The 23,444-nt window shown below is 49.3% G+C and overlaps 13 non-coding genes across 13 annotated transcripts; all 13 read right to left on the bottom strand.

Moving 5' to 3' along the window:
- Positions 1-687: 687 nt before the first annotated feature.
- On the bottom strand, positions 688-758 carry TRNAG-GCC (transfer RNA glycine (anticodon GCC)). The gene has a single exon. It is a non-coding gene; the product is annotated as a tRNA-Gly (tRNA).
- A 1,622-nt stretch (positions 759-2,380) lies between these two features.
- On the bottom strand, positions 2,381-2,453 carry TRNAA-AGC (transfer RNA alanine (anticodon AGC)). The gene has a single exon. It is a non-coding gene; the product is annotated as a tRNA-Ala (tRNA).
- Positions 2,454-3,355: 902 nt separating this feature from the next.
- On the bottom strand, positions 3,356-3,426 carry TRNAG-GCC (transfer RNA glycine (anticodon GCC)). The gene has a single exon. It is a non-coding gene; the product is annotated as a tRNA-Gly (tRNA).
- Positions 3,427-5,048: 1,622 nt separating this feature from the next.
- On the bottom strand, positions 5,049-5,121 carry TRNAA-AGC (transfer RNA alanine (anticodon AGC)). The gene has a single exon. It is a non-coding gene; the product is annotated as a tRNA-Ala (tRNA).
- A 902-nt stretch (positions 5,122-6,023) lies between these two features.
- TRNAG-GCC (transfer RNA glycine (anticodon GCC)) lies at positions 6,024-6,094 on the bottom strand. The gene has a single exon. It is a non-coding gene; the product is annotated as a tRNA-Gly (tRNA).
- Positions 6,095-7,716: 1,622 nt separating this feature from the next.
- TRNAA-AGC (transfer RNA alanine (anticodon AGC)) lies at positions 7,717-7,789 on the bottom strand. Its single transcript has one exon. It is a non-coding gene; the product is annotated as a tRNA-Ala (tRNA).
- A 902-nt stretch (positions 7,790-8,691) lies between these two features.
- On the bottom strand, positions 8,692-8,762 carry TRNAG-GCC (transfer RNA glycine (anticodon GCC)). The gene has a single exon. It is a non-coding gene; the product is annotated as a tRNA-Gly (tRNA).
- A 2,597-nt stretch (positions 8,763-11,359) lies between these two features.
- Positions 11,360-11,430, bottom strand: TRNAG-GCC (transfer RNA glycine (anticodon GCC)). The gene has a single exon. It is a non-coding gene; the product is annotated as a tRNA-Gly (tRNA).
- A 2,597-nt stretch (positions 11,431-14,027) lies between these two features.
- On the bottom strand, positions 14,028-14,098 carry TRNAG-GCC (transfer RNA glycine (anticodon GCC)). The gene has a single exon. It is a non-coding gene; the product is annotated as a tRNA-Gly (tRNA).
- Positions 14,099-15,720: 1,622 nt separating this feature from the next.
- On the bottom strand, positions 15,721-15,793 carry TRNAA-AGC (transfer RNA alanine (anticodon AGC)). The gene has a single exon. It is a non-coding gene; the product is annotated as a tRNA-Ala (tRNA).
- Positions 15,794-16,695: 902 nt separating this feature from the next.
- On the bottom strand, positions 16,696-16,766 carry TRNAG-GCC (transfer RNA glycine (anticodon GCC)). Its single transcript has one exon. It is a non-coding gene; the product is annotated as a tRNA-Gly (tRNA).
- Positions 16,767-19,363: 2,597 nt separating this feature from the next.
- On the bottom strand, positions 19,364-19,434 carry TRNAG-GCC (transfer RNA glycine (anticodon GCC)). Its single transcript has one exon. It is a non-coding gene; the product is annotated as a tRNA-Gly (tRNA).
- A 2,521-nt stretch (positions 19,435-21,955) lies between these two features.
- On the bottom strand, positions 21,956-22,026 carry TRNAG-GCC (transfer RNA glycine (anticodon GCC)). Its single transcript has one exon. It is a non-coding gene; the product is annotated as a tRNA-Gly (tRNA).
- Between the last annotated feature and the right edge of the window lie 1,418 nt (positions 22,027-23,444).

Genomic DNA, 23,444 nt, shown 5'->3' on the forward strand with positions numbered 1-23,444 from the left:
AGCACAAAGGAGTAAAAATCACCTTTTTACCCCCTACGCTGCTTCTTGACATGACACATTAGGCCTACATTCCACAGACTCAAAGCATAGCTATATTTCCTCCTTTTTTACTACTTGCAGCTTCACATTTAAATGCTGTATATACATGTAAGATCACCCAGTGAAAAACCCCCAGAATGCAATCTGGAAACCAACCATCAGATGGCAGCAGAACACCTACCACGTTAGATAGCTATATCTCCAGGCACCTCCCCGTGCCAGCATTGATGGCTTAGGCTCTGGCCGCTAGACACCAAGACAGCCTCCATTTTCCCAAGTTCAAAGGTTTTCACTCTTCCTCCTCAGAGCTGCCTTTTTTCTTTCCTGAGACTTTGGACAGCAGAATCCCTTGGGAAGAAGCTCCTTCTCCAGCCAGTAGTGAGGGTTCTGGTGTTATCCATGGAACCCTTGGTGGCAGAGTCACACCTCCAAGCATGTCTGTCTGTGGGCGATGAACAACCATTTCCTTGGGTATGGCCCCATGGCTTTCCATGATGTCATTTGAAGGAGGTGCTTTCAAAAACTTTCACACCGACTAGCAGGTTCTAGACAATATAGTTGAGCCTTGACACCTTCCAAGGTGCTCGATATCGGGGGCGGCGGGGAACTGAGCTACCAGTGGGGCGATAAATACAAAGTGACCATAATTGCATTGGCCGGGAATCGAACCCGGGCCTCCCGCGTGGCAGGCGAGAATTCTACCACTGAACCACCAATGCTCTTCGGCGGGACACACGTGGCTTCCCTCGCCTGGCAGCTCCTAAAAAGTCCTGCTTTAGGCCACGGCAGCTATCTTGGTGAATACATTCAGATGTGGGTCAAGTCCACCCAAAGACATGCCTTCCTTCAGCCGTACACACCCCCACGGTGAAAATGTAGGACAGCCCATGGCGTCTTTGAGGCTAGAAAGCCTTTCCATTGGAGAAGAAAAGCAAAGACTGGGCCAGAGCTTTTTCTATGTACCTTTGACTTGGGGTTGACTTGTCTAAATCAATGGCAGTGCCTATTAATCTACCTTGCCACTTTGCCGGATGGACCCACTCCCCGTTCACATCCGTAGGAGATCTTTAGAGGGGCTCTACATTGGCCTCAGGGGAGACTCTACAAAGTCAATAGGAGCTGCCTGAAACAGAGAGGAACAGATCTTTTCCGCTGAAAGCCTTCTATAAGCAGAATGTGGAAAGTGGCGGCCAAGCGCCAGGCGAGGTCGCCTCCCAGCCAAAGAATTTCCTGAAGTTTTTGTCCCATAGGACCGGTAGCATATTACATCCTCCTATTTTTGCAGCTCCTTCCGGCCTGGAGCAGAGTGGCGCAGCGGAAGCGTGCTGGGCCCATAACCCAGAGGTCGATGGATCGAAACCATCCTCTGCTAAGTTGACCTTTTTCTCTGGCAATCTCCGTTTCCTTGCTTAGGCAAAGGGCTTTCTTTCACCCACAAAATGCTTGGATTAATCAGGGAGCGCACCGCAGACAGCCCGGCAACAAACCCAGCCCTCAATACGCCAAGTCCCTTACACATGCTGTCTTTCAGCTCTTTGCTTTCACTTGTCTAATCTGTCCATCCTAAGACAAAACTCATACAATATTCCAACAGTCTGAACTGTGGAATTCATTGACATATTCATAGATTTCTTCAGGGAGATTGTTGATAAATATTTCTGTCCCAAACAGAGGATCTTCTCCAACCCAGTCTGCATGAGGGCCACCATATTCCCTCTGACCGTTGACCTGTACAAGGTTAATATTCCATCTTTCCATCCACTCCGCAAGGGAAGATGTATTGTCTTTATACAGAGTTGTAATCCAAGCCTCGCTCTCAGCGTTCATCACGTTGTTGTCCATCATTGGAGAATGATCTGCTCTCTCCATGGGCCCTAATCAGTGGGCAGAAGGCTAGCCCCTAGTTCCCTCCAAACGCCCTGTTCTGGTTGGGTCTGTCACACTTCTGTGTCAAGGAAGCGGGACCCGATTGTGGTGATAAAACCAGTGGAAACCTCTCAGCTTCTACATGGCACTTGCACTTTTTGCACTAATGGAATATTGTCTCTTGGCCATGGAAGCCTGGCCATGCTTTGGGTAATAGATTGCTTTGGTCCAACACTGCCTTGCGCGACTTCTCGCAGGCAAAGCAAGCAATTTATGCTTTGTGTTAGTCCTTCTGTGTCAAGGTATTGGCTGAAGCCACATCTGCCCGAGAGTGTCAACGCCATGGCACATGTTACGAGGATGACTCCCGCTTGGCCTTTTGACTAGAGAGGGGAGGCTTTTCCCACAGCGCTCAGGGCCGAGCCTGAAGAAAAACAAAATCAAAAGCAGGTCACCCCACGTGAAGGTTTTCCTCTGGAGGATGCGGGCATTGATCCCGCTACCTCTCGCATGCTAAGCGAGCGCTCTACCACTTGAGCTAATCCCCCTTGGCTCCAGCACCCACTTTGCGCTCCAGTTGATCACTGCTCTCTTATGTGCTACTCCGAATAAAGTCCACCATCTGTTTTGTGTAACTGTGTTTCATTCAGCACAGCACAATGCAGCATCCCAGTACTATAGAACACCTGCCAGCAATCAACTCCTTCACTACCACCAACAATTGCCTCTCTCACTACCACTGTTGCCAGAGATGCAATCTTGAAGCACAAAGGAGTAAAAATCACCTTTTTACCCCCTACGCTGCTTCTTGACATGACACATTAGGCCTACATTCCACAGACTCAAAGCATAGCTATATTTCCTCCTTTTTTACTACTTGCAGCTTCACATTTAAATGCTGTATATACATGTAAGATCACCCAGTGAAAAACCCCCAGAATGCAATCTGGAAACCAACCATCAGATGGCAGCAGAACACCTACCACGTTAGATAGCTATATCTCCAGGCACCTCCCCGTGCCAGCATTGATGGCTTAGGCTCTGGCCGCTAGACACCAAGACAGCCTCCATTTTCCCAAGTTCAAAGGTTTTCACTCTTCCTCCTCAGAGCTGCCTTTTTTCTTTCCTGAGACTTTGGACAGCAGAATCCCTTGGGAAGAAGCTCCTTCTCCAGCCAGTAGTGAGGGTTCTGGTGTTATCCATGGAACCCTTGGTGGCAGAGTCACACCTCCAAGCATGTCTGTCTGTGGGCGATGAACAACCATTTCCTTGGGTATGGCCCCATGGCTTTCCATGATGTCATTTGAAGGAGGTGCTTTCAAAAACTTTCACACCGACTAGCAGGTTCTAGACAATATAGTTGAGCCTTGACACCTTCCAAGGTGCTCGATATCGGGGGCGGCGGGGAACTGAGCTACCAGTGGGGCGATAAATACAAAGTGACCATAATTGCATTGGCCGGGAATCGAACCCGGGCCTCCCGCGTGGCAGGCGAGAATTCTACCACTGAACCACCAATGCTCTTCGGCGGGACACACGTGGCTTCCCTCGCCTGGCAGCTTCTAAAAAGTCCTGCTTTAGGCCACAGCAGCCATCTTGGTGAATACATTCAGATGTGGGTCAAGTCCACCCAAAGACATGCCTTCCTTCAGCCGTACACACCCCCACGGTGAAAATGTAGGACAGCCCATGGCGTCTTTGAGGCTAGAAAGCCTTTCCATTGGAGAAGAAAAGCAAAGACTGGGCCAGAGCTTTTTCTATGTACCTTTGACTTGGGGTTGACTTGTCTAAATCAATGGCAGTGCCTATTAATCTACCTTGCCACTTTGCCGGATGGACCCACTCCCCGTTCACATCCGTAGGAGATCTTTAGAGGGGCTCTACATTGGCCTCAGGGGAGACTCTACAAAGTCAATAGGAGCTGCCTGAAACAGAGAGGAACAGATCTTTTCCGCTGAAAGCCTTCTATAAGCAGAATGTGGAAAGTGGCGGCCAAGCGCCAGGCGAGGTCGCCTCCCAGCCAAAGAATTTCCTGAAGTTTTTGTCCCATAGGACCGGTAGCATATTACATCCTCCTATTTTTGCAGCTCCTTCCGGCCTGGAGCAGAGTGGCGCAGCGGAAGCGTGCTGGGCCCATAACCCAGAGGTCGATGGATCGAAACCATCCTCTGCTAAGTTGACCTTTTTCTCTGGCAATCTCCGTTTCCTTGCTTAGGCAAAGGGCTTTCTTTCACCCACAAAATGCTTGGATTAATCAGGGAGCGCACCGCAGACAGCCCGGCAACAAACCCAGCCCTCAATACGCCAAGTCCCTTACACATGCTGTCTTTCAGCTCTTTGCTTTCACTTGTCTAATCTGTCCATCCTAAGACAAAACTCATACAATATTCCAACAGTCTGAACTGTGGAATTCATTGACATATTCATAGATTTCTTCAGGGAGATTGTTGATAAATATTTCTGTCCCAAACAGAGGATCTTCTCCAACCCAGTCTGCATGAGGGCCACCATATTCCCTCTGACCGTTGACCTGTACAAGGTTAATATTCCATCTTTCCATCCACTCCGCAAGGGAAGATGTATTGTCTTTATACAGAGTTGTAATCCAAGCCTCGCTCTCAGCGTTCATCACGTTGTTGTCCATCATTGGAGAATGATCTGCTCTCTCCATGGGCCCTAATCAGTGGGCAGAAGGCTAGCCCCTAGTTCCCTCCAAACGCCCTGTTCTGGTTGGGTCTGTCACACTTCTGTGTCAAGGAAGTGGGACCCGATTGTGGTGATAAAACCAGTGGAAACCTCTCAGCTTCTACATGGCACTTGCACTTTTTGCACTAATGGAATATTGTCTCTTGGCCATGGAAGCCTGGCCATGCTTTGGGTAATAGATTGCTTTGGTCCAACACTGCCTTGCGCGACTTCTCGCAGGCAAAGCAAGCAATTTATGCTTTGTGTTAGTCCTTCTGTGTCAAGGTATTGGCTGAAGCCACATCTGCCCGAGAGTGTCAACGCCATGGCACATGTTACGAGGATGACTCCCGCTTGGCCTTTTGACTAGAGAGGGGAGGCTTTTCCCACAGCGCTCAGGGCCGAGCCTGAAGAAAAACAAAATCAAAAGCAGGTCACCCCACGTGAAGGTTTTCCTCTGGAGGATGCGGGCATTGATCCCGCTACCTCTCGCATGCTAAGCGAGCGCTCTACCACTTGAGCTAATCCCCCTTGGCTCCAGCGCCCACTTTGCGCTCCAGTTGATCACTGCTCTCTTATGTGCTACTCCGAATAAAGTCCACCATCTGTTTTGTGTAACTGTGTTTCATTCAGCACAGCACAATGCAGCATCCCAGTACTATAGAACACCTGCCAGCAATCAACTCCTTCACTACCACCAACAATTGCCTCTCTCACTACCACTGTTGCCAGAGATGCAATCTTGAAGCACAAAGGAGTAAAAATCACCTTTTTACCCCCTACGCTGCTTCTTGACATGACACATTAGGCCTACATTCCACAGACTCAAAGCATAGCTAGATTTCCTCCTTTTTTACTACTTGCAGCTTCACATTTAAATGCTGTATATACATGTAAGATCACCCAGTGAAAAACCCCCAGAATGCAATCTGGAAACCAACCATCAGATGGCAGCAGAACACCTACCACGTTAGATAGCTATATCTCCAGGCACCTCCCCGTGTCAGCATTGATGGCTTAGGCTCTGGCCGCTAGACACCAAGACAGCCTCCATTTTCCCAAGTTCAAAGGTTTTCACTCTTCCTCCTCAGAGCTGCCTTTTTTCTTTCCTGAGACTTTGGACAGCAGAATCCCTTGGGAAGAAGCTCCTTCTCCAGCCAGTAGTGAGGGTTCTGGTGTTATCCATGGAACCCTTGGTGGCAGAGTCACACCTCCAAGCATGTCTGTCTGTGGGCGATGAACAACCATTTCCTTGGGTATGGCCCCATGGCTTTCCATGATGTCATTTGAAGGAGGTGCTTTCAAAAACTTTCACACCGACTAGCAGGTTCTAGACAATATAGTTGAGCCTTGACACCTTCCAAGGTGCTCGATATCGGGGGCGGCGGGGAACTGAGCTACCAGTGGGGCGATAAATACAAAGTGACCATAATTGCATTGGCCGGGAATCGAACCCGGGCCTCCCGCGTGGCAGGCGAGAATTCTACCACTGAACCACCAATGCTCTTCGGCGGGACACACGTGGCTTCCCTCGCCTGGCAGCTCCTAAAAAGTCCTGCTTTAGGCCACGGCAGCCATCTTGGTGAATACATTCAGATGTGGGTCAAGTCCACCCAAAGACATGCCTTCCTTCAGCCGTACACACCCCCACGGTGAAAATGTAGGACAGCCCATGGCGTCTTTGAGGCTAGAAAGCCTTTCCATTGGAGAAGAAAAGCAAAGACTGGGCCAGAGCTTTTTCTATGTACCTTTGACTTGGGGTTGACTTGTCTAAATCAATGGCAGTGCCTATTAATCTACCTTGCCACTTTGCCGGATGGACCCACTCCCCGTTCACATCCGTAGGAGATCTTTAGAGGGGCTCTACATTGGCCTCAGGGGAGACTCTACAAAGTCAATAGGAGCTGCCTGAAACAGAGAGGAACAGATCTTTTCCGCTGAAAGCCTTCTATAAGCAGAATGTGGAAAGTGGCGGCCAAGCGCCAGGCGAGGTCGCCTCCCAGCCAAAGAATTTCCTGAAGTTTTTGTCCCATAGGACCGGTAGCATATTACATCCTCCTATTTTTGCAGCTCCTTCCGGCCTGGAGCAGAGTGGCGCAGCGGAAGCGTGCTGGGCCCATAACCCAGAGGTCGATGGATCGAAACCATCCTCTGCTAAGTTGACCTTTTTCTCTGGCAATCTCCGTTTCCTTGCTTAGGCAAAGGGCTTTCTTTCACCCACAAAATGCTTGGATTAATCAGGGAGCGCACCGCAGACAGCCCGGCAACAAACCCAGCCCTCAATACGCCAAGTCCCTTACACATGCTGTCTTTCAGCTCTTTGCTTTCACTTGTCTAATCTGTCCATCCTAAGACAAAACTCATACAATATTCCAACAGTCTGAACTGTGGAATTCATTGACATATTCATAGATTTCTTCAGGGAGATTGTTGATAAATATTTCTGTCCCAAACAGAGGATCTTCTCCAACCCAGTCTGCATGAGGGCCACCATATTCCCTCTGACCGTTGACCTGTACAAGGTTAATATTCCATCTTTCCATCCACTCCGCAAGGGAAGATGTATTGTCTTTATACAGAGTTGTAATCCAAGCCTCGCTCTCAGCGTTCATCACGTTGTTGTCCATCATTGGAGAATGATCTGCTCTCTCCATGGGCCCTAATCAGTGGGCAGAAAGCTAGCCCCTAGTTCCCTCCAAACGCCCTGTTCTGGTTGGGTCTGTCACACTTCTGTGTCAAGGAAGTGGGACCCGATTGTGGTGATAAAACCAGTGGAAACCTCTCAGCTTCTACATGGCACTTGCACTTTTTGCACTAATGGAATATTGTCTCTTGGCCATGGAAGCCTGGCCATGCTTTGGGTAATAGATTGCTTTGGTCCAACACTGCCTTGCGCGACTTCTCGCAGGCAAAGCAAGCAATTTATGCTTTGTGTTAGTCCTTCTGTGTCAAGGTATTGGCTGAAGCCACATCTGCCCGAGAGTGTCAACGCCATGGCACATGTTACGAGGATGACTCCCGCTTGGCCTTTTGACTAGAGAGGGGAGGCTTTTCCCACAGCGCTCAGGGCCGAGCCTGAAGAAAAACAAAATCAAAAGCAGGTCACCCCACGTGAAGGTTTTCCTCTGGAGGATGCGGGCATTGATCCCGCTACCTCTCGCATGCTAAGCGAGCGCTCTACCACTTGAGCTAATCCCCCTTGGCTCCAGCGCCCGCTTTGCGCTCCAGTTGATCACTGCTCTCTTATGTGCTACTCCGAATAAAGTCCACCATCTGTTTTGTGTAACTGTGTTTCATTCAGCACAGCACAATGCAGCATCCCAGTACTACAGAACACCTGCCAGCAATCAACTCCTTCACTACCACCAACAATTGCCTCTCTCACTACCACTGTTGCCAGAGATGCAATCTTGAAGCACAAAGGAGTAAAAATCACCTTTTTACCCCCTACGCTGCTTCTTGACATGACACATTAGGCCTACATTCCACAGACTCAAAGCACAGCTAGATTTCCTCCTTTTTTACTACTTGCAGCTTCACATTTAAATGCTGTATATACATGTAAGATCACCCAGTGAAAAACCCCCATAATGCAATCTGGAAACCAACCATCAGATGGCAGCAGAACACCTACCACGTTAGATAGCTATATCTCCAGGCACCTCCCCGTGTCAGCATTGATGGCTTAGGCTCTGGCCGCTAGACACCAAGACAGCCTCCATTTTCCCAAGTTCAAAGGTTTTCACTCTTCCTCCTCAGAGCTGCCTTTTTTCTTTCCTGAGACTTTGGACAGCAGAATCCCTTGGGAAGAAGCTCCTTCTCCAGCCAGTAGTGAGGGTTCTGGTGTTATCCATGGAACCCTTGGTGGCAGAGTCACACCTCCAAGCATGTCTGTCTGTGGGCGATGAACAACCATTTCCTTGGGTATGGCCCCATGGCTTTCCATGATGTCATTTGAAGGAGGTGCTTTCAAAAACTTTCACACCGACTAGCAGGTTCTAGACAATATAGTTGAGCCTTGACACCTTCCAAGGTGCTCGATATCGGGGGCGGCGGGGAACTGAGCTACCAGTGGGGCGATAAATACAAAGTGACCATAATTGCATTGGCCGGGAATCGAACCCGGGCCTCCCGCGTGGCAGGCGAGAATTCTACCACTGAACCACCAATGCTCTTCGGCGGGACACACGTGGCTTCCCTCGCCTGGCAGCTCCTAAAAAGTCCTGCTTTAGGCCACGGCAGCCATCTTGGTGAATACATTCAGATGTGGGTCAAGTCCACCCAAAGACATGCCTTCCTTCAGCCGTACACACCCCCACGGTGAAAATGTAGGACAGCCCATGGCGTCTTTGAGGCTAGAAAGCCTTTCCATTGGAGAAGAAAAGCAAAGACTGGGCCAGAGCTTTTTCTATGTACCTTTGACTTGGGGTTGACTTGTCTAAATCAATGGCAGTGCCTATTAATCTACCTTGCCACTTTGCCGGATGGACCCACTCCCCGTTCACATCCGTAGGAGATCTTTAGAGGGGCTCTACATTGGCCTCAGGGGAGACTCTACAAAGTCAATAGGAGCTGCCTGAAACAGAGAGGAACAGATCTTTTCCGCTGAAAGCCTTCTATAAGCAGAATGTGGAAAGTGGCGGCCAAGCGCCAGGCGAGGTCGCCTCCCAGCCAAAGAATTTCCTGAAGTTTTTGTCCCATAGGACCGGTAGCATATTACATCCTCCTATTTTTGCAGCTCCTTCCGGCCTGGAGCAGAGTGGCGCAACGGAAGCGTGCTGGGCCCATAACCCAGAGGTCGATGGATCGAAGCCATCCTCTGCTAAGTTGACCTTTTTCTCTGGCAATCTCCGTTTCCTTGCTTAGGCAAAGGGCTTTCTTTCACCCACAAAATGCTTGGATTAATCAGGGAGCGCACCGCAGACAGCCCGGCAACAAACCCAGCCCTCAATACGCCAAGTCCCTTACACATGCTGTCTTTCAGCTCTTTGCTTTCACTTGTCTAATCTGTCCATCCTAAGACAAAACTCATACAATATTCCAACAGTCTGAACTGTGGAATTCATTGACATATTCATAGATTTCTTCAGGGAGATTGTTGATAAATATTTCTGTCCCAAACAGAGGATCTTCTCCAACCCAGTCTGCATGAGGGCCACCATATTCCCTCTGACCGTTGACCTGTACAAGGTTAATATTCCATCTTTCCATCCACTCCGCAAGGGAAGATGTATTGTCTTTATACAGAGTTGTAATCCAAGCCTCGCTCTCAGCGTTCATCACGTTGTTGTCCATCATTGGAGAATGATCTGCTCTCTCCATGGGCCCTAATCAGTGGGCAGAAGGCTAGTCCCTAGTTCCCTCCAAACGCCCTGTTCTGGTTGGGTCTGTCACACTTCTGTGTCAAGGAAGTGGGACCCGATTGTGGTGATAAAACCAGTGGAAACCTCTCAGCTTCTACATGGCACTTGCACTTTTTGCACTAATGGAATATTGTCTCTTGGCCATGGAAGCCTGGCCATGCTTTGGGTAATAGATTGCTTTGGTCCAACACTGCCTTGCGCGACTTCTCGCAGGCAAAGCAAGCAATTTATGCTTTGTGTTAGTCCTTCTGTGTCAAGGTATTGGCTGAAGCCACATCTGCCCGAGAGTGTCAACGCCATGGCACATGTTACGAGGATGACTCCCGCTTGGCCTTTTGACTAGAGAGGGGAGGCTTTTCCCACAGCGCTCAGGGCCGAGCCTGAAGAAAAACAAAATCAAAAGCAGGTCACCCCACGTGAAGGTTTTCCTCTGGAGGATGCGGGCATTGATCCCGCTACCTCTCGCATGCTAAGCGAGCGCTCTACCACTTGACCTAATCCCCCTTGGCTCCAGCGCCCGCTTTGCGCTCCAGTTGATCACTGCTCTCTTATGTGCTACTCCGAATAAAGTCCACCATCTGTTTTGTGTAACTGTGTTTCATTCAGCACAGCACAATGCAGCATCCCAGTACTACAGAACACCTGCCAGCAATCAACTCCTTCACTACCACCAACAATTGCCTCTCTCACTACCACTGTTGCCAGAGATGCAATCTTGAAGCACAAAGGAGTAAAAATCACCTTTTTACCCCCTACGCTGCTTCTTGACATGACACATTAGGCCTACATTCCACAGACTCAAAGCACAGCTAGATTTCCTCCTTTTTTACTACTTGCAGCTTCACATTTAAATGCTGTATATACATGTAAGATCACCCAGTGAAAAACCCCCAGAATGCAATCTGGAAACCAACCATCAGATGGCAGCAGAACACCTACCACGTTAGATAGCTATATCTCCAGGCACCTCCCCGTGTCAGCATTGATGGCTTAGGCTCTGGCCGCTAGACACCAAGACAGCCTCCATTTTCCCAAGTTCAAAGGTTTTCACTCTTCCTCCTCAGAGCTGCCTTTTTTCTTTCCTGAGACTTTGGACAGCAGAATCCCTTGGGAAGAAGCTCCTTCTCCAGCCAGTAGTGAGGGTTCTGGTGTTATCCATGGAACCCTTGGTGGCAGAGTCACACCTCCAAGCATGTCTGTCTGTGGGCGATGAACAACCATTTCCTTGGGTATGGCCCCATGGCTTTCCATGATGTCATTTGAAGGAGGTGCTTTCAAAAACTTTCACACCGACTAGCAGGTTCTAGACAATATAGTTGAGCCTTGACACCTTCCAAGGTGCTCGATATCGGGGGCGGCGGGGAACTGAGCTACCAGTGGGGCGATAAATACAAAGTGACCATAATTGCATTGGCCGGGAATCGAACCCGGGCCTCCCGCGTGGCAGGCGAGAATTCTACCACTGAACCACCAATGCTCTTCGGCGGGACACACGTGGCTTCCCTCGCCTGGCAGCTCCTAAAAAGTCCTGCTTTAGGCCACGGCAGCCATCTTGGTGAATACATTCAGATGTGGGTCAAGTCCACCCAAAGACATGCCTTCCTTCAGCCGTACACACCCCCACGGTGAAAATGTAGGACAGCCCATGGCGTCTTTGAGGCTAGAAAGCCTTTCCATTGGAGAAGAAAAGCAAAGACTGGGCCAGAGCTTTTTCTATGTACCTTTGACTTGGGGTTGACTTGTCTAAATCAATGGCAGTGCCTATTAATCTACCTTGCCACTTTGCCGGATGGACCCACTCCCCGTTCACATCCGTAGGAGATCTTTAGAGGGGCTCTACATTGGCCTCAGGGGAGACTCTACAAAGTCAATAGGAGCTGCCTGAAACAGAGAGGAACAGATCTTTTCCGCTGAAAGCCTTCTATAAGCAGAATGTGGAAAGTGGCGGCCAAGCGCCAGGCGAGGTCGCCTCCCAGCCAAAGAATTTCCTGAAGTTTTTGTCCCATAGGACCGGTAGCATATTACATCCTCCTATTTTTGCAGCTCCTTCCGGCCTGGAGCAGAGTGGCGCAGCGGAAGCGTGCTGGGCCCATAACCCAGAGGTCGATGGATCGAAACCATCCTCTGCTAAGTTGACCTTTTTCTCTGGCAATCTCCGTTTCCTTGCTTAGGCAAAGGGCTTTCTTTCACCCACAAAATGCTTGGATTAATCAGGGAGCGCACCGCAGACAGCCCGGCAACAAACCCAGCCCTCAATACGCCAAGTCCCTTACACATGCTGTCTTTCAGCTCTTTGCTTTCACTTGTCTAATCTGTCCATCCTAAGACAAAACTCATACAATATTCCAACAGTCTGAACTGTGGAATTCATTGACATATTCATAGATTTCTTCAGGGAGATTGTTGATAAATATTTCTGTCCCAAACAGAGGATCTTCTCCAACCCAGTCTGCATGAGGGCCACCATATTCCCTCTGACCGTTGACCTGTACAAGGTTAATATTCCATCTTTCCATCCACTCCGCAAGGGAAGATGTATTGTCTTTATACAGAGTTGTAATCCAAGCCTCGCTCTCAGCGTTCATCACGTTGTTGTCCATCATTGGAGAATGATCTGCTCTCTCCATGGGCCCTAATCAGTGGGCAGAAAGCTAGCCCCTAGTTCCCTCCAAACGCCCTGTTCTGGTTGGGTCTGTCACACTTCTGTGTCAAGGAAGTGGGACCCGATTGTGGTGATAAAACCAGTGGAAACCTCTCAGCTTCTACATGGCACTTGCACTTTTTGCACTAATGGAATATTGTCTCTTGGCCATGGAAGCCTGGCCATGCTTTGGGTAATAGATTGCTTTGGTCCAACACTGCCTTGCGCGACTTCTCGCAGGCAAAGCAAGCAATTTATGCTTTGTGTTAGTCCTTCTGTGTCAAGGTATTGGCTGAAGCCACATCTGCCCGAGAGTGTCAACGCCATGGCACATGTTACGAGGATGACTCCCGCTTGGCCTTTTGACTAGAGAGGGGAGGCTTTTCCCACAGCGCTCAGGGCCGAGCCTGAAGAAAAACAAAATCAAAAGCAGGTCACCCCACGTGAAGGTTTTCCTCTGGAGGATGCGGGCATTGATCCCGCTACCTCTCGCATGCTAAGCGAGCGCTCTACCACTTGACCTAATCCCCCTTGGCTCCAGCGCCCGCTTTGCGCTCCAGTTGATCACTGCTCTCTTATGTGCTACTCCGAATAAAGTCCACCATCTGTTTTGTGTAACTGTGTTTCATTCAGCACAGCACAATGCAGCATCCCAGTACTACAGAACACCTGCCAGCAATCAACTCCTTCACTACCACCAACAATTGCCTCTCTCACTACCACTGTTGCCAGAGATGCAATCTTGAAGCACAAAGGAGTAAAAATCACCTTTTTACCCCCTACGCTGCTTCTTGACATGACACATTAGGCCTACATTCCACAGACTCAAAGCACAGCTAGATTTCCTCCTTTTTTACTACTTGCAGCTTCACATTTAAATGCTGTATATACATGTAAGATCACCCAGTGAAAAACCCCCATAATGCAATCTGGAAACCAACCATCAGATGGCAGCAGAACACCTACCACGTTAGATAGCTATATCTCCAGGCACCTCCCCGTGTCAGCATTGATGGCTTAGGCTCTGGCCGCTAGACACCAAGACAGCCTCCATTTTCCCAAGTTCAAAGGTTTTCACTCTTCCTCCTCAGAGCTGCCTTTTTTCTTTCCTGAGACTTTGGACAGCAGAATCCCTTGGGAAGAAGCTCCTTCTCCAGCCAGTAGTGAGGGTTCTGGTGTTATCCATGGAACCCTTGGTGGCAGAGTCACACCTCCAAGCATGTCTGTCTGTGGGCGATGAACAACCATTTCCTTGGGTATGGCCCCATGGCTTTCCATGATGTCATTTGAAGGAGGTGCTTTCAAAAACTTTCACACCGACTAGCAGGTTCTAGACAATATAGTTGAGCCTTGACACCTTCCAAGGTGCTCGATATCGGGGGCGGCGGGGAACTGAGCTACCAGTGGGGCGATAAATACAAAGTGACCATAATTGCATTGGCCGGGAATCGAACCCGGGCCTCCCGCGTGGCAGGCGAGAATTCTACCACTGAACCACCAATGCTCTTCGGCGGGACACACGTGGCTTCCCTCGCCTGGCAGCTCCTAAAAAGTCCTGCTTTAGGCCACGGCAGCCATCTTGGTGAATACATTCAGATGTGGGTCAAGTCCACCCAAAGACATGCCTTCCTTCAGCCGTACACACCCCCACGGTGAAAATGTAGGACAGCCCATGGCGTCTTTGAGGCTAGAAAGCCTTTCCATTGGAGAAGAAAAGCAAAGACTGGGCCAGAGCTTTTTCTATGTACCTTTGACTTGGGGTTGACTTGTCTAAATCAATGGCAGTGCCTATTAATCTACCTTGCCACTTTGCCGGATGGACCCACTCCCCGTTCACATCCGTAGGAGATCTTTAGAGGGGCTCTACATTGGCCTCAGGGGAGACTCTACAAAGTCAATAGGAGCTGCCTGAAACAGAGAGGAACAGATCTTTTCCGCTGAAAGCCTTCTATAAGCAGAATGTGGAAAGTGGCGGCCAAGCGCCAGGCGAGGTCGCCTCCCAGCCAAAGAATTTCCTGAAGTTTTTGTCCCATAGGACCGGTAGCATATTACATCCTCCTATTTTTGCAGCTCCTTCCGGCCTGGAGCAGAGTGGCGCAGCGGAAGCGTGCTGGGCCCATAACCCAGAGGTCGATGGATCGAAGCCATCCTCTGCTAAGTTGACCTTTTTCTCTGGCAATCTCCGTTTCCTTGCTTAGGCAAAGGGCTTTCTTTCACCCACAAAATGCTTGGATTAATCAGGGAGCGCACCGCAGACAGCCCGGCAACAAACCCAGCCCTCAATACGCCAAGTCCCTTACACATGCTGTCTTTCAGCTCTTTGCTTTCACTTGTCTAATCTGTCCATCCTAAGACAAAACTCATACAATATTCCAACAGTCTGAACTGTGGAATTCATTGACATATTCATAGATTTCTTCAGGGAGATTGTTGATAAATATTTCTGTCCCAAACAGAGGATCTTCTCCAACCCAGTCTGCATGAGGGCCACCATATTCCCTCTGACCGTTGACCTGTACAAGGTTAATATTCCATCTTTCCATCCACTCCGCAAGGGAAGATGTATTGTCTTTATACAGAGTTGTAATCCAAGCCTCGCTCTCAGCGTTCATCACGTTGTTGTCCATCATTGGAGAATGATCTGCTCTCTCCATGGGCCCTAATCAGTGGGCAGAAGGCTAGCCCCTAGTTCCCTCCAAACGCCCTGTTCTGGTTGGGTCTGTCACACTTCTGTGTCAAGGAAGTGGGACCCGATTGTGGTGATAAAACCAGTGGAAACCTCTCAGCTTCTACATGGCACTTGCACTTTTTGCACTAATGGAATATTGTCTCTTGGCCATGGAAGCCTGGCCATGCTTTGGGTAATAGATTGCTTTGGTCCAACACTGCCTTGCGCGACTTCTCGCAGGCAAAGCAAGCAATTTATGCTTTGTGTTAGTCCTTCTGTGTCAAGGTATTGGCTGAAGCCACATCTGCCCGAGAGTGTCAACGCCATGGCACATGTTACGAGGATGACTCCCGCTTGGCCTTTTGACTAGAGAGGGGAGGCTTTTCCCACAGCGCTCAGGGCCGAGCCTGAAGAAAAACAAAATCAAAAGCAGGTCACCCCACGTGAAGGTTTTCCTCTGGAGGATGCGGGCATTGATCCCGCTACCTCTCGCATGCTAAGCGAGCGCTCTACCACTTGAGCTAATCCCCCTTGGCTCCAGCGCCCGCTTTGCGCTCCAGTTGATCACTGCTCTCTTATGTGCTACTCCGAATAAAGTCCACCATCTGTTTTGTGTAACTGTGTTTCATTCAGCACAGCACAATGCAGCATCCCAGTACTACAGAACACCTGCCAGCAATCAACTCCTTCACTACCACCAACAATTGCCTCTCTCACTACCACTGTTGCCAGAGATGCAATCTTGAAGCACAAAGGAGTAAAAATCACCTTTTTACCCCCTACGCTGCTTCTTGACATGACACATTAGGCCTACATTCCACAGACTCAAAGCACAGCTAGATTTCCTCCTTTTTTACTACTTGCAGCTTCACATTTAAATGCTGTATATACATGTAAGATCACCCAGTGAAAAACCCCCAGAATGCAATCTGGAAACCAACCATCAGATGGCAGCAGAACACCTACCACGTTAGATAGCTATATCTCCAGGCACCTCCCCGTGTCAGCATTGATGGCTTAGGCTCTGGCCGCTAGACACCAAGACAGCCTCCATTTTCCCAAGTTCAAAGGTTTTCACTCTTCCTCCTCAGAGCTGCCTTTTTTCTTTCCTGAGACTTTGGACAGCAGAATCCCTTGGGAAGAAGCTCCTTCTCCAGCCAGTAGTGAGGGTTCTGGTGTTATCCATGGAACCCTTGGTGGCAGAGTCACACCTCCAAGCATGTGTGTCTGTGGGCGATGAACAACCATTTCCTTGGGTATGGCCCCATGGCTTTCCATGATGTCATTTGAAGGAGGTGCTTTCAAAAACTTTCACACCGACTAGCAGGTTCTAGACAATATAGTTGAGCCTTGACACCTTCCAAGGTGCTCGATATCGGGGGCGGCGGGGAACTGAGCTACCAGTGGGGCGATAAATACAAAGTGACCATAATTGCATTGGCCGGGAATCGAACCCGGGCCTCCCGCGTGGCAGACGAGAATTCTACCACTGAACCACCAATGCTCTTCGGCGGGACACACGTGGCTTCCCTCGCCTGGCAGCTCCTAAAAAGTCCTGCTTTAGGCCACGGCAGCCATCTTGGTGAATACATTCAGATGTGGGTCAAGTCCACCCAAAGACATGCCTTCCTTCAGCCGTACACACCCCCACGGTGAAAATGTAGGACAGCCCATGGCGTCTTTGAGGCTAGAAAGCCTTTCCATTGGAGAAGAAAAGCAAAGACTGGGCCAGAGCTTTTTCTATGTACCTTTGACTTGGGGTTGACTTGTCTAAATCAATGGCAGTGCCTATTAATCTACCTTGCCACTTTGCCGGATGGACCCACTCCCCGTTCACATCCGTAGGAGATCTTTAGAGGGGCTCTACATTGGCCTCAGGGGAGACTCTACAAAGTCAATAGGAGCTGCCTGAAACAGAGAGGAACAGATCTTTTCCGCTGAAAGCCTTCTATAAGCAGAATGTGGAAAGTGGCGGCCAAGCGCCAGGCGAGGTCGCCTCCCAGCCAAAGAATTTCCTGAAGTTTTTGTCCCATAGGACCGGTAGCATATTACATCCTCCTATTTTTGCAGCTCCTTCCGGCCTGGAGCAGAGTGGCGCAGCGGAAGCGTGCTGGGCCCATAACCCAGAGATCGATGGATCGAAACCATCCTGTGCTAAGTTGACCTTTTTCTCTGGCAATCTCCGTTTCCTTGCTTAGGCAAAGGGCTTTCTTTCACCCACAAAATGCTTGGATTAATCAGGGAGCGCACCGCAGACAGCCCGGCAACAAACCCAGCCCTCAATACGCCAAGTCCCTTACACATGCTGTCTTTCAGCTCTTTGCTTTCACTTGTCTAATCTGTCCATCCTAAGACAAAACTCATACAATATTCCAACAGTCTGAACTGTGGAATTCATTGACATATTCATAGATTTCTTCAGGGAGATTGTTGATAAATATTTCTGTCCCAAACAGAGGATCTTCTCCAACCCAGTCTGCATGAGGGCCACCATATTCCCTCTGACCGTTGACCTGTACAAGGTTAATATTCCATCTTTCCATCCACTCCGCAAGGGAAGATGTATTGTCTTTATACAGAGTTGTAATCCAAGCCTCGCTCTCAGCGTTCATCACGTTGTTGTCCATCATTGGAGAATGATCTGCTCTCTCCATGGGCCCTAATCAGTGGGCAGAAGGCTAGCCCCTAGTTCCCTCCAAACGCCCTGTTCTGGTTGGGTCTGTCACACTTCTGTGTCAAGGAAGTGGGACCCGATTGTGGTGATAAAACCAGTGGAAACCTCTCAGCTTCTACATGGCACTTGCACTTTTTGCACTAATGGAATATTGTCTCTTGGCCATGGAAGCCTGGCCATGCTTTGGGTAATAGATTGCTTTGGTCCAACACTGCCTTGCGCGACTTCTCGCAGGCAAAGCAAGCAATTTATGCTTTGTGTTAGTCCTTCTGTGTCAAGGTATTGGCTGAAGCCACATCTGCCCGAGAGTGTCAACGCCATGGCACATGTTACGAGGATGACTCCCGCTTGGCCTTTTGACTAGAGAGGGGAGGCTTTTCCCACAGCGCTCAGGGCCGAGCCTGAAGAAAAGCAAAATCAAAAGCAGGTAACCCCACGTGAAGGTTTTCCTCTGGAGGATGCGGGCATTGATCCTGCTACCTCTCGCATGCTAAGCGAGCGCTCTACCACTTGAGCTAATCCCCCTTGGCTCCAGCACCCACTTTGCGCTCCAGTTGATCACTGCTCTCTTATGTGCTACTCCGAATAAAGTCCACCATCTGTTTTGTGTAACTGTGTTTCATTCAGCACAGCACAATGCAGCATCCCAGTACTATAGAACACCTGCCAGCAATCAACTCCTTCACTACCACCAACAATTGCCTCTCTCACTACCACTGTTGCCAGAGATGCAATCTTGAAGCACAAAGGAGTAAAAATCACCTTTTTACCCCCTACGCTGCTTCTTGACATGACACATTAGGCCTACATTCCACAGACTCAAAGCATAGCTAGATTTCCTCCTTTTTTACTACTTGCAGCTTCACATTTAAATGCTGTATATACATGTAAGATCACCCAGTGAAAAACCCCCAGAATGCAATCTGGAAACCAACCATCAGATGGCAGCAGAACACCTACCACGTTAGATAGCTATATCTCCAGGCACCTCCCCGTGTCAGCATTGATGGCTTAGGCTCTGGCCGCTAGACACCAAGACAGCCTCCATTTTCCCAAGTTCAAAGGTTTTCACTCTTCCTCCTCAGAGCTGCCTTTTTTCTTTCCTGAGACTTTGGACAGCAGAATCCCTTGGGAAGAAGCTCCTTCTCCAGCCAGTAGTGAGGGTCCTGGTGTTATCCATGGAACCCTTGGTGGCAGAGTCACACCTCCAAGCATGTCTGTCTGTGGGCGATGAACAACCATTTCCTTGGGTATGGCCCCATGGCTTTCCATGATGTCATTTGAAGGAGGTGCTTTCAAAAACTTTCACACCGACTAGCAGGTTCTAGACAATATAGTTGAGCCTTGACACCTTCCAAGGTGCTCGATATCGGGGGCGGCGGGGAACTGAGCTACCAGTGGGGCGATAAATACAAAGTGACCATAATTGCATTGGCCGGGAATCGAACCCGGGCCTCCCGCGTGGCAGGCGAGAATTCTACCACTGAACCACCAATGCTCTTCGGCAGGACACACGTGGCTTCCCTCGCCTGGCAGCTCCTAAAAAGTCCTGCTTTAGGCCACGGCAGCCATCTTGGTGAATACATTCAGATGTGGGTCAAGTCCACCCAAAGACATGCCTTCCTTCAGCCGTACACACCCCCACGGTGAAAATGTAGGACAGCCCATGGCGTCTTTGAGGCTAGAAAGCCTTTCCATTGGAGAAGAAAAGCAAAGACTGGGCCAGAGCTTTTTCTATGTACCTTTGACTTGGGGTTGACTTGTCTAAATCAATGGCAGTGCCTATTAATCTACCTTGCCACTTTGCCGGATGGACCCACTCCCCGTTCACATCCGTAGGAGATCTTTAGAGGGGCTCTACATTGGCCTCAGGGGAGACTCTACAAAGTCAATAGGAGCTGCCTGAAACAGAGAGGAACAGATCTTTTCCGCTGAAAGCCTTTGTCCCATAGGACCGGTAGCATATTACATCCTCCTATTTTTTGCTCTTTCTTCCAGCCTGGAGCAGAGTGGCGCAGCGGAAGCGTGCTGGGCCCATAACCCAGAGGTCGATGGATCGAAACCATCCTCTGCTAAGTTGACCTTTTTCTCTGGCAATCTCTGTTTCCTTGCTTAGGCAAAGGGCTTTCTTTCACCCACAAAATGCTTGGATTAATCAGGGAGCGCACCGCAGACAGCCCGGCAACAAACCCACCCCTCAATACGCCAAGTCCCTTACACATGCTGTCTTTCAGCTCTTTGCTTTCACTTGTCTAATCTGTCCATCCTAAGACAAAACTCATACAATATTCCAACAGTCTGAACTGAGGAATTCATTGACATATTCATAGATTTCTTCAGGGAGATTGTTGATAAATATTTCTGTCCCAAACAGAGGATCTTCTCCAACCCAGTCTGCATGAGGGCCACCATATTCCCTCTGACCGTTGACCTGTACAAGGTTAATATTACATCTTTCCATCCACTCCACAAGGGAAGATGTATTGTCTTTATACAGAGTTGTAATCCAAGCCTCGCTCTCAGCGTTCATCACGTTGTTGTCCATCATTGGAGAATGATCTGCTCTCTCCATGGGCCCTAATCAGTGGGCAGAAGGCTAGCCCCTAGTTCCCTCCAAACGCCCTGTTCTGGTTGGGCCTGTCACACTTCTGTGTCAAGGAAGCGGGACCCGATTGTGGTGATAAAACCAGTGGAAACCTCTCAGCTTCTACATGGCACTTGCACTTTTTGCACTAATGGAATATTGTCTCTTGGCCATGGAAGCCTGGCCATGCTTTGGGTAATAGATTGCTTTGGTCCAACACTGCCTTGCGCGACTTCTCGCAGGCAAAGCAAGCAATTTATGCTTTGTGTTAGTCCTTCTGTGTCAAGGTATTGGCTGAAGCCACATCTGCCCAAGAGTGTCAACACCATGGCACATGTTACGAGGATGACTCCCGCTTGGCCTTTTGACTAGAGAGGGGAGGCTTTTCCCACAGCGCTCAGGGCCGAGCCTGAAGAAAAACAAAATCAAAAGCAGGTCACCCCACGTGATGGTTTTCCTCTGGAGGATGCGAGCATTGATCCCGCTACCTCTCGCATGCTAAGCGAGCGCTCTACCACTTGAGCTAATCCCCCTTGGCTCCAGCACCCACTTTGCGCTCCAGTTGATCACTGCTCTCTTATGTGCTACTCCGAATAAAGTCCACCATCTGTTTTGTGTAACTGTGTTTCATTCAGCACAGCACAATGCAGCATCCCAGTACTATAGAACACCTGCCAGCAATCAACTCCTTCACTACCACCAACAATAGCCTCTCTCACTACCACTGTTGCCAGAGATGCAATCTTGAAGCACAAATGAGTAAAAATCACCTTTTTACCCCCTACGCTGCTTGTTGACATGACACATTAGGCCTACATTCCACAGACTCAAAGCATAGCTATATTTCCTCATTTTTTACTACTTGCAGCTTCACATTTAAATGCTGTATATACATCTAAGATCACCCAGTGAAAAACCCCCAGAATGCAATCTGGAAACCAACCATCAGATGGCAGCAGAACACCTACCACGTTAGATAGCTATATCTCCAGGCACCTCCCCGTGTCAGCATTGATGGCTTAGGCTCTGGCCGCTAGACACCAAGACAGCCTCCATTTTGCCAATTTCAAAGGTTTTCACTCTTCCTCCTCAGAGCTCCCTTTTTTCTTTCCTGAGACTTTGGACAGCAGAATCCCTTGGGAAGAAGCTCCTTCTCCAGCCAGTAGTGAGGGTTCTGGTGTTATCCATGGAACCCTTGGTGGCAGAGTCACACCTCCAAGCATGTCTGTCTGTGGGCGATGAACAACCATTTCCTTGGGTATGGCCCCATGGCTTTCCATGATGTCATTTGAAGGAGGTGCTTTCAAAAACTTTCACACCGACTAGCAGGTTCTAGACAATATAGTTGAGCCTTGACACCTTCCAAGGTGCTCGATATCGGGGGCGGCGGGGAACTGAGCTACCAGTGGGGCGATAAATACAAAGTGACCATAATTGCATTGGCCGGGAATCGAACCCGGGCCTCCCGCGTGGCAGGCGAGAATTCTACCACTGAACCACCAATGCTCTTCGGTGGGATCTCATGTGGCTTCCCTCACCTGGCAGCTCCTAAAAAGTCCTGCTTTAGGCCATGGCAGCCATCTTGGTGAATACATTCAGATGTGGGTCAAGTCCACCCAAAGACATGCCTTCCTTCAGCTGTACACACCACCACAGTGAAAATGTAGGACAGCCCATGGCGTCTTTGAGGCTAGAAAGCCTTTCCATTGGAGAAGAAAAGCAAAGACTGGGCCAGAGCTTTTTCTAAGTACCTTTGACTTGGGGTTGACTTGTCTAAATCAATGGCAGTGCCTATTAATCTACCTTGCCACTTTGCCGGATGGACCCACTCCCCGTTCACATCCGTAGGAGATCTTTAGAGGGGCTCTACATTGGCCTCAGGGGAGACTCTACAAAGTCAATAGGAGCTGCCTGAAACAGAGAGGAACAGATCTTTTCCGCTGAAAGCCTTTGTCCCATAGGACTGGTAGCATATTACATCCTCCTATTTTTTGCTCTTTCTGCCAGCCTGGAGCAGAGTGGCGCAGCGGAAGCGTGCTGGGCCCATAACCCAGAGGTCGATGGATCAAAACCATCCTCTGCTAAGTTGACCTTTTTCTCTGGCAATCTCTGTTTCCTTGCTTAGGCAAAGGGCTTTCTTTCACCCACAAAATGCTTGGATTAATCAGGGAGCGCACCGCAGACAGCCCGGCAACAAACCCACCCCTCAATACGCCAAGTCCCCTACACGTGCTGTCTTTCAGCTCTTTGCTTTCACTTGTCTAATCTGTCCATCCTAAGACAAAACTCATACAATATTCCAACAGTCTGAACTTTGGAATTCATTGACATATTCATAGATTTCTTGAGGGAGATTGTTGATAAATATTTCTGTCCCAAACAGAGGATCTTCTCCAACCCAGTCTGCATGAGGGCCACCATATTCCCTCTGACCGTTGACCTGTACAAGGTTAATATTACATCTTTCCATCCACTCCACAAGGGAAGATGTATTGTCTTTATACAGAATTGTAATCCAAGCCTCGCTCTCAGCGTTCATCACGTTGTTGTCCATCATTGGAGAATGATCTGCTCTCTCCATGGGCCCTAATCAGTGGGCAGAAGGCTAGCCCCTAGTTCCCTCCAAACGCCCTGTTCTGGTTGGGTCTGTCACACTTCTGTGTCAAGGAAGCGGGACCCGATTGTGGTGATAAAACCAGTGGAAACCTCTCAGCTTCTACATGGCACTTGCACTTTTGGCACTAATGGAATATTGTCTCTTGGCCATGGAAGCCTGGCCATGCTTTGGGTAATAGATTGCTTTGGTCCAACACTGCCTTGCGCGACTTCTCGCAGGCAAAGCAAGCAATTTATGCTTTGTGTTAGTCCTTCTGTGTCAAGGTATTGGCTGAAGCCACATCTGCCCAAGAGTGTCAACACCATGG

The sequence above is a fragment of the Staurois parvus genome, unplaced genomic scaffold (assembly GCF_062004578.1).
Source record: "Staurois parvus isolate SC_StPar_1 unplaced genomic scaffold, SC_StPar_1.0 ptg001181l, whole genome shotgun sequence".
Taxonomy (NCBI): domain Eukaryota; kingdom Metazoa; phylum Chordata; class Amphibia; order Anura; family Ranidae; genus Staurois; species Staurois parvus.